Genomic DNA, 10795 nt, shown 5'->3' with positions numbered 1-10795 from the left:
CCCCGAATGTGTGATCCTGCCCACCCCTAGTGTGTGACCTTGCCCACCCCGAGTATGTGACCTTGCCCACCCCGAGTGTGTGATCCTGCCCTCCCCGAGTCTGTGACCCTGCCCAGCCCGAGTGTGTGACCTTGCCCACCCCTTGTGTGTGACCTTGCCCTCCCCGAGTGTGTGACCCTGCCCACATCGAATGTGTGACCCTGCCCACCCCGAGTGTGTGATCATGCCCACACCGAGTGTGTGATCTTGCCCACACCGAGTGTGATCCTGCCCACACCGAGTGTGTGATCTTGCCCACACCGTGTGAGCCTGCCCACCCCGAGGGTGAGACCCTGCCCACCCCGAGTATGTGATCCTGCCCACACCAAGTGTGTGATCCTGCCCACCCCGATTGTGTGATCTTGCCCACCCCGAGTGTGTGATCCTGCCCATCCCGAGTGTGTGATCTTGCCCACACCGAGTGTATGACTCTGCCCACCCCGAGTGTGTGACCCTGCCCACCCCGAGTGAGCCTGCCCACCCCGAGTGTGTGATCCTGCCCTCCCCGAGTGTGTGACATTGCCCACCCCGAGTGAGCCTGCCCACCCCGAGTGTGTGACCCTGCCCACCCCGAGTGAGCCTGCCCACCCCGAGTGTGTGACATTGCCCACCCCGAGTGATCCTGCAAACCCCGAGTGTGTTACCCTGCCCTCCCCGAGTGTGTGACCCTGCCCACACCGAGTGTGATCCTGCCCACACCGAGTGTGTGATCCTGCCCACACCGAGTGTGTGACCCTGCCCACCCCGAGTATGTGATCCTGCCCACCCCGAGGGTGTGACACTGCCCACCCCGAGTGTGTTACCCTGCCCTCCCCGAGTATGTGATCCTGCCCTCCCCGAGTATGTGATCCTGCCCACCCCGAGTGTGTGACCCTGCCCACCCCGAGTATGTGACCTTGCCCACCCCGAGTATGTGACCTTGCCCACCCCGAGTGTGTGACATTGCCCACACCGAGTGTGTGACCTTGCCCTCCCCGAGTGTGTGACCTTGCCCACCCTGAGTGTGTGATCCTGCCCACCCCGAATGAGCCTGCCCACCCCGAGTGTGTGATCCTGCCCACCCCGAGTGAGCCTGCCCACCCCGAGTGTGTTACCCTGCCCACACCGAGTGTGTGACCTTGCCCACCCCGAGTGTGTGACCTTGCCCACCCCGAGTATGTGACCTTGCCCACCCCGAGTGTGTGATCCTGCCCACCCCGAGTGTGTTACCCTGCCCACACCGAGTATGTGACCTTGCCCACCCCGAGTGTGTGATCCTGCCCACCCCTAGTGTGTGACCTTGCCCACCCCGAGTGTGTGATCCTGCCCACCCCGAGTGTGTTACCCTGCCCACACCGAGTATGTGACCTTGCCCACCCCGAGTGTGTGATCCTGCCCACCCCGAGTGTGTGACCTTGCCCTCCCCGAGTGTGTGACCTTGCCCACCCCGAGTGTGTGATCCTGCCCACCCCGAGTGAGCCTGCCCACCCCGAGTGTGTGATCCTGCCCACCCCGAGTGAGCCTGCCCACCCCGAGTGTGTTACCCTGCCCACACCGAGTGTGTGACCTTGCCCACCCCGAGTGTGTGACCTTGCCCACCCCGAGTGTGTGATCCTGCCCACCCCGAGTGTGTTACCCTGCCCACACCGAGTATGTGACCTTACCCACCCCGAGTGTGTGATCCTGCCCACCCCTAGTGTGTGACCTTGCCCACCCCGAGTGTGTGATCCTGCCCACCCCGAGTGTGTTACCCTGCCCACACCGAGTATGTGACCTTGCCCACCCCGAGTGTGTGATCCTGCCCACCCCTAGTGTGTTACCCTGCCCACACCGAGTATGTGACCTTGCCCACCCCGAGTGTGTGATCCTGCCCACCCCGAGTGTGTGACCTTGCCCACCCCGAGTGTGTGATATTGCCCACCCCGAGTGTGTGATCCTGCCCATCCCGAGTGTGTGACCCTGCCCACCCCGAGTGTGTGACCTTGCCCACCCCTAGTGTGTGACCTTGCCCTCCCCGAGTGTGTGATCCTGCCCACCCCTAGTGTGTGACCTTGCCCACCCCGAGTGTGTGACCTTGCCCACCCCGAGTGTGTGATCCTGCCCACCCCTAGTGTGTGACCTTGCCCACCCCGAGTGTGTGATCCTGCCCACCCCTAGTGTGTGACCTTGCCCACCCTGAGTATGTGACCTTGCCCTCCCCGAGTCTGTGACCCTGCCCACCCCGAGTGTGTGACCTTGCCCACCCCTTGTGTGTGACCTTGCCCTCCCCGAGTGTGTGATCATGCCCACCCCGAGTGTGTGACCCTGCCCACCCCGATTGTGTGTGCCTGCCCACACCGAGTGTGTGACCCTGCCCACACCGAGTGTGTGACCCTGCCCACCCCGAGTGTGTGATCCTGCCCACCCCGAGTGTGTGGTCTTGCCCAGCACGAGTGTCTGATCTTGCCCACCCCGTGTGTGATCCTGCCCACACCGAGTGTGTGATCCTGCCCACCCCGATTGTGTGATCTTGCCCAAACCGAGTGTGTGATCCTGCCCACCCCGAGTGAGCCTGCCCACCCCGAGTGTGTGACCCTGCCCACCCCGAGTATGTGACCTTGCCCACCCCGAGTGTGTGACATTGCCCACCCCGAGTGAGCCTGCCCACCCCGAGTGTGTTACCCTGCCCACCCCGAGTGTGTGACCTTGCCCTCCCCGAGTGTTTGACCCTGCCCACCCCGAGTATGTGACCTTGCCCACCCCGAGTGTGTGACCCTGCCCACCCCTAGTGTGTGACCTTGCCCACCCCGAGTGTGTGATCTTGCCCACCCCGAGTATGTGACCCTGTCCACCCCGAGTATGTGATCTTGCCCACCCCGAGTGTGTGATCATGCCCACACCGAGTCTGTGACCTTGCCCACCCCGAGTGTGTGACCCTGCCCACCCCGAGTATGTGACCCTGCCCACCCCGAGTATGTGATCTTGCCCACACCGAGTGTGTGACCCTGCCCACACCGAGTGGGTGACCCTGCCCACATCGAATGTGTGATCTTGCCCACCCCGAGTGTGTGATCTTGCCCACACCGAGTGTGTGACCCTGCCCACACCGAGTATGTGACCCTGCCCACCCCGAGTGTGTGATCTTGCCCACCCCGAGTGTGTGATCTTGCCCACACCGAGTGTGATCCTGCCCACACCGAGTGTGTGATCCTGCCCACCCCGAGTGAGCCTGCCCACCCCGAGGGTGTGACCCTGCCCACCCCGAGTATGTGATCCTGCCCACACCGAGTGTGTGATCCTGCCCACCCCGATTGTGTGATCTTGCCCACACCGAGTGTGTGATCCTGCCCACCCCGAGTGTGTGTCCCTGCCCACCCCGAGTGAGCCTGCCCACCCCGAGTGTGTGACATTGCCCACCCCGAGTGATCCTGCCCACCCCGAGTGTGTTACCCTGCCCACCCCGAGTGTGTGACCTTGCCCTCCCCGAGTGTGTGACCCTGCCCACCCCGAGTATGTGATCCTGCCCACCCCGAGTGTGTGATCTTGCCCACACCGAGTGTGTGACCCTGCCGACACCGAGTGTGTGATCTTGCCCACACCGAGTGTGTGATCCTGCCCACCCCGAGTGAGCCTGCCCACCCCGAGGGTGTGACCCTGCCCACCCCGAGTATGTGACCTTGCCCACCCCGAGTGTGTGACATTGCCTACCCCGAGTGAGCCTGCCCACCCCGAGTGTGTTACCCTGCCCACCCCGAGTGTGTGACCTTGCCCTCCCCGAGTGTGTGACCCTGCCCACCCCGAGTATGTGACCTTGCCCACCCCGAGTGTGTGATCCTGCCCACCCCTAGTGTGTGACCTTGCCCACCCCGACTCTGTGACCCTGCCCACCCCGAGTGTGTGACCTTGCCCACCCCTTGTGTGTGACCTTGCCCTCCCCGAGTGTGTGACCCTGCCCACCCCGAGGGTGTGATCTTGCCCACACCGACTGTGTGATCCTGCCCACCCCGATTGTGTGTGCCTGCCCACACCGAGTGTGTGACCCTGCCCACACCGAGTGTGTGACCCTGCCCACATCGAATGTGTGATCTTGCCCACCCCGAGTGTGTGATCTTGCCCACACCGAGTGTGTGACCCTGCCCACACCGAGTATGTGACCCTGCCCACCCCGAGTGTGTGATCCTGCCCACCCCGAGTGTGTGGTCTTGCCCAGCACGAGTGTCTGATCTTGCCCACCGCGTGTGTGATCCTGCCCACACCGAGTGTGTGATCCTGCCCACCCCGATTGTGTGATCTTGCCCAAACCGAGTGTGTGATCCTGCCCACCCCGAGTGAGCCTGCCCACCCCGAGTGTGTGACCCTGCCCACCCCGAGTATGTGACCTTGCCCACCCCGAGTGTGTGACATTGCCCACCCCGAGTGAGCCTGCCCACCCCGAGTGTGTTACCCTGCCCACCCCGAGTGTGTGACCTTGCCCTCCCCGAGTGTTTGACCCTGCCCACCCCGAGTATGTGACCTTGCCCACCCCGAGTGTGTGACCCTGCCCACCCCTAGTGTGTGACCTTGCCCACCCCGAGTGTGTGATCTTGCCCACCCCGAGTATGTGACCCTGTCCACCCCGAGTATGTGATCTTGCCCACCCCGAGTGTGTGATCATGCCCACACCGAGTCTGTGACCTTGCCCACCCCGAGTGTGTGACCCTGCCCACCCCGAGTATGTGACCCTGCCCACCCCGAGTATGTGATCTTGCCCACACCGAGTGTGTGACCCTGCCCACACCGAGTGGGTGACCCTGCCCACATCGAATGTGTGATCTTGCCCACCCCGAGTGTGTGATCTTGCCCACACCGAGTGTGTGACCCTGCCCACACCGAGTATGTGACCCTGCCCACCCCGAGTGTGTGATCTTGCCCACCCCGAGTGTGTGATCTTGCCCACACCGAGTGTGATCCTGCCCACACCGAGTGTGTGATCCTGCCCACCCCGAGTGAGCCTGCCCACCCCGAGGGTGTGACCCTGCCCACCCCGAGTATGTGATCCTGCCCACACCGAGTGTGTGATCCTGCCCACCCCGATTGTGTGATCTTGCCCACACCGAGTGTGTGATCCTGCCCACCCCGAGTGTGTGTCCCTGCCCACCCCGAGTGAGCCTGCCCACCCCGAGTGTGTGACATTGCCCACCCCGAGTGATCCTGCCCACCCCGAGTGTGTTACCCTGCCCACCCCGAGTGTGTGACCTTGCCCTCCCCGAGTGTGTGACCCTGCCCACCCCGAGTATGTGATCCTGCCCACCCCGAGTGTGTGATCTTGCCCACACCGAGTGTGATCCTGCCCACACCGAGTGTGTGATCCTGCCCACCCCGAGTGAGCCTGCCCACCCCGAGGGTGTGACCCTGCCCACCCCGAGTATGTGACCTTGCCCACCCCGAGTGTGTGACATTGCCTACCCCGAGTGAGCCTGCCCACCCCGAGTGTGTTACCCTGCCCACCCCGAGTGTGTGACCTTGCCCTCCCCGAGTGTGTGACCCTGCCCACCCCGAGTATGTGACCTTGCCCACCCCGAGTGTGTGATCCTGCCCACCCCTAGTGTGTGACCTTGCCCACCCCGACTCTGTGACCCTGCCCACCCCGAGTGTGTGACCTTGCCCACCCCTTGTGTGTGACCTTGCCCTCCCCGAGTGTGTGACCCTGCCCACCCCGAGGGTGTGATCTTGCCCACACCGACTGTGTGATCCTGCCCACCCCGATTGTGTGTGCCTGCCCACACCGAGTGTGTGACCCTGCCCACACCGAGTGTGTGACCCTGCCCACCCCGAGTGTGTGATCCTGCCCACCCCGAGTGTGTGGTCTTGCCCAGCACGAGTGTCTGATCTTGCCCACCCCGTGTGTGATCCTGCCCACACCGAGTCTGTGATCCTGCCCACCCCGATTGTGTGATCTTGCCCACACCGAGTGTGTGATCCTGCCCACCCCGAGTGTGTGATCTTGCCCACACCGAGTGTATGACTCTGCCCACCCCGAGTGTGTGACCCTGCTCACCCCGAGTGAGCCTGCCCACCCCGAGTGTGTGATCCTGCCCAGCCCTAGTGTGTAACCTGCCCACCCCGAGTATGTGACATTGCCCACCCCGAGTGAGCCTGCCCACCCCGAGTGTGTGACATTGCCCACCCCGAGTGATCCTGCCCACCCCGAGTGTGTTACCCTGCCCACCCCGAGTGTGTGACCTTGCCCTCCCCGAGTGTGTGACCCTGCCCACCCCGAGTATGTGACCTTGCCCACCCCGAGTGTGTGATCCTGCCCACCCCTAGTGTGTGACCTTGCCCACCCCGAGTATGTGACCTTGCCCTCCCTGAGTCTGTGACCCTGCCCACCCCGAGTGTGTGACCTTGCCCACCCCTTGTGTGTGACCTTGCCCTCCCCGAGTGTGTGATCATGCCCACACCGAGAGTGTGATCTTGCCCACACCGAGTGTGTGATCTTGCCTACCCCGAGTGCGTGATCTTTCCACCCCGAGTGTGTGATCATGCCCACACCGAGTGTGTGATCTTGCCCACCCCGAGTGTGTGGTCCTGCCCACCCCGAGTGTGTGATCTTGCCCAACCCGAGTGTCTGATCATGCCCACCCCGAGTGTGTGATCTTGCCCACCCCGAGTGTGTGATCTTGCCCACCCCGAGTGTGTGACCTTGCCCACCCCGAGTGTGTGATCCTGCCCACCCCGAGTGTGTGACCCTGCCCACCCCGAGTGTGTGAACCTGCCCACCCCGAGTGAGCCTGCCCACCCCGTGTGTGATCCTGCCCACCCCTAGTGTGTAACCTGCCCACCCCGAGTATGTGACCTTGCCCTCCCCGAGTGTGTGACATTGCCCACCCCGAGTGAGCCTGCCCACCCCGAGTGTGTGACATTGCCCACCCCGAGTGAGCCTGCCCACCCCGAGTGTGTTACCCTGCCCACCCCGAGTGTGTTACCCTGCCCACCACTTGTGTGTGACCTTGCCCACCCCGAGTGTGTGATCCTGCCCACCCCGAGTGTGTGACCTTGCCCACCCCGAGTATGTGACCTTGCCCACCCCGAGTGTGTGATCCTGCCCACCCCGAGTGTGTTACCCTGCCCACACCGAGTATGTGACCTTGCCCACCCCGAGTGTGTGTTCCTGCCCACCCCTAGTGTGTGACCTTGCCCACCCCGAGTGTGTGATCCTGCCCACCCCGAGTGTGTTACCCTGCCCACACCGAGTATGTGACCTTGCCCACCCCGAGTGTGTGATCCTGCCCACCCCGAGTGTGTGACCTTGCCCACCCCGAGTGTGTGATATTGCCCACCCCGAGTGTGTGATCCTGCCCATCCCGAGTGTGTGACCCTGCCCACCCCGAGTGTGTGACCTTGCCCACCCCTAGTGTGTGACCTTGCCCTCCCCGAGTGTGTGATCCTGCCCACCCCTAGTGTGTGACCTTGCCCACCCCGAGTGTGTGACCTTGCCCACCCCGAGTGTGTGATCCTGCCCACCCCTAGTGTGTGACCTTGCCCACCCCGAGTGTGTGATCCTGCCCACCCCTAGTGTGTGACCTTGCCCACCCTGAGTATGTGACCTTGCCCTCCCCGAGTCTGTGACCCTGCCCACCCCGAGTGTGTGACCTTGCCCACCCCTTGTGTGTGACCTTGCCCTCCCCGAGTGTGTGATCATGCCCACCCCGAGTGTGTGACCCTGCCCACCCCGATTGTGTGTGCCTGCCCACACCGAGTGTGTGACCCTGCCCACACCGAGTGTGTGACCCTGCCCACCCCGAGTGTGTGATCCTGCCCACCCCGAGTGTGTGGTCTTGCCCAGCACGAGTGTCTGATTTTGCCCACCCCGTGTGTGATCCTGCCCACACCGAGTGTGTGATCCTGCCCACCCCGATTGTGTGATCTTGCCCAAACCGAGTGTGTGATCCTGCCCACCCCGAGTGAGCCTGCCCACCCCGAGTGTGTGAGCCTGCCCACCCCGAGTGTGTGACATTGCCCACCCCGAGTGAGCCTGCCCACCCCGAGTGTGTGACCCTGCCCACCCCGAGTATGTGACCTTGCCCACCCCGAGTGTGTGACATTGCCCACCCCGAGTGTGTAACCTGCCCACCCCGAGTGAGCCTGCCCACCCCGAGTGTGTGACCCTGCCCACCCCGAGTATGTGACCTTGCCCACCCCGAGTTGTGACATTGCCCACCCCGAGTGAGCCTACCCACCCCGAGTGTGTTACCCTGCCCCCCCCGAGTGTGTGACCTTGCCCTCCCCGAGTGTTTGACCCTGCCCACCCCGAGTATGTGACCTTGCCCACCCCGAGTGTGTGACCCTGCCCACCCCTAGTGTGTGACCTTGCCCACCCCGAGTGTGTGATCTTGCCCACCCCGACTATGTGACCCTGCCCACCCCGAGTATGTGATCTTGCCCACCCCGAGTGTGTGATCATGCCCACACCGAGTCTGTGACCTTGCCCACCCCGAGTGTGTGACCCTGCCCACCCCGAGTATGTGACCCTGCCCACCCCGAGTATGTGATCTTGCCCACACCGAGTGTGTGACCCTGCCCACACCGAGTGTGTGACCCTGCCCACATCGAATGTGTGATCATGCCCACCCCGAGTGTGTGATCTTGCCCACCCCGAGTGTGTGATCTTGCCCACACCGAGTGTGATCCTGCCCACACCGAGTGTGTGATCCTGCCCACCCCGAGTGAGCCTGCCCACCCCGAGGGTGTGACCCTGCCCACCCCGACTATGTGATCCTGCCCACACCGAGTGTGTGATCCTGCCCACCCCGATTGTGTGATCTTGCCCACACCGAGTGTGTGATCCTGCCCACCCCGAGTGTGTGACCCTGCCCACCCCGAGTGAGCCTGCCCACCCCGAGTGTGTGATCCTGCCCAGCCCTAGTGTGTAACCTGCCCACCCCGAGTATGTGACATTGCCCACCCCGAGTGAGCCTGCCCACCCCGAGTGTGTGACCCTGCCCACCCCGAGTGAGCCTGCCCACCCCGAGTGTGTGACATTGCCCACCCCGAGTGATCCTGCCCACCCCGAGTGTGTTACCCTGCCCACCCCGAGTGTGTGACCTTGCCCTCCCCGAGTGTGTGACCCTGCCCACCCCGAGTATGTGATCCTGCCCACCCCGAGTGTGTGATCTTGCCCACACCGAGTGTGATGCTGCCCACACCGAGTGTGTGATCCTGCCCACCCCGAGTGAGCCTGCCCACCCCGAGGGTGTGACCCTGCCCACCCCGAGTATGTGACCTTGCCCACCCCGAGTGTGTGACATTGCCTACCCCGAGTGAGCCTGCCCACCCCGAGTGTGTTACCCTGCCCACCCCGAGTGTGTGACCTTGCCCTCCCCGAGTGTGTGACCCTGCCCACCCCGAGTATGTGACCTTGCCCACCCCGAGTGTGTGATCCTGCCCACCCCTAGTGTGTGACCTTGCCCACCCCGAGTCTGTAACCCTGCCCACCCCGAGTGTGTGACCTTGCCCACCCCTTGTGTGTGACCTTGCCCTCCCCGAGTGTGTGACCCTGCCCACCCCGAGGGTGTGATCTTGCCCACTCCGACTGTGTGATCCTGCCCACCCCGATTGTGTGTGCCTGCCCACACCGAGTGTGTGACCCTGCCCACCCCGAGTGTGTGATCCTGCCCACCCCGAGTGTGTGGTCTTGCCCAGCACGAGTGTCTGATCTTGCCCACCCCGTGTGTGATCCTGCCCACACCGAGTGTGTGATCCTGCCCACCCCGATTGTGTGATCTTGCCCACACCGAGTGTGTGATCCTGCCCACCCCGAGTGTGTGATCTTGCCCACACCGAGTGTATGACTCTGCCCACCCCGAGTGTGTGACCCTGCTCACCCCGAGTGAGCCTGCCCACCCCGAGTGTGTGATCCTGCCCAGCCCTAGTGTGTAACCTGCCCACCCCGAGTATGTGACATTGCCCACCCCGAGTGAGCCTGCCCACCCCGAGTGTGTGACATTGCCCACCCCGAGTGATCCTGCCCACCCCGAGTGTGTTACCCTGCCCACCCCGAGTGTGTGACCTTGCCCTCCCCGAGTGTGTGACCCTGCCCACCCCGAGTATGTGACCTTGCCCACCCCGAGTGTGTGATCCTGCCCACCCCTAGTGTGTGACCTTGCCCACCCCGAGTATGTGACCTTGCCCTCCCTGAGTCTGTGACCCTGCCCACCCCGAGTGTGTGACCCTGCCCACCACGAGTGTGTGATCCTGCCCACCCCTAGTGTGTAACCTGCCCACCCCGAGTATGTGACCTTGCCCTCCCCGAGTGTGTGACATTGCCCACCCCGAGTGTGTGACCCTGCCCACCACGAGTGTGTGATCCTGCCCACCCCTAGTGTGTAACCTGCCCACCCCGAGTATGTGACCTTGCCCTCCCCGATTGTGTGACATTGCCCACCCCGAGTGTGTGACCCTGCCCACCCCAAGTGTGTGATATTGCCCACCCCGAGTGTGTGATCTTGCCCACCTCAAGTGTGTGATCCTGCCCACTCCGAGTGTGTGACCCTGCCCACCCCGAGTGTGTGATCCTGCCCATCCCTGTGTGTGACCCTGCCCAACCCGAGTGTGAGTGTGAGATCTTGCCCACCCCGAGTGTTTGATATTGCCCACCCTGAGTGTGTGATCTTGCCCACCCCGAGTGAGTGACCATGCCAACCCCGAGTGTGTGACCCTACCCACCCCATGTTTGTGATCCTGCCCACCTCGAGTGTGTGACCCTGCTCACCCCGAGTGTGTGATCCTGCCCACCCCGGTAACCTTTCTTGCCCTTACT

Source organism: Hypanus sabinus, chromosome 5 (genome assembly GCF_030144855.1).
Source record: "Hypanus sabinus isolate sHypSab1 chromosome 5, sHypSab1.hap1, whole genome shotgun sequence".
NCBI lineage: Eukaryota > Metazoa > Chordata > Chondrichthyes > Myliobatiformes > Dasyatidae > Hypanus > Hypanus sabinus.
This window is presented reverse-complemented; position numbering follows the sequence as displayed.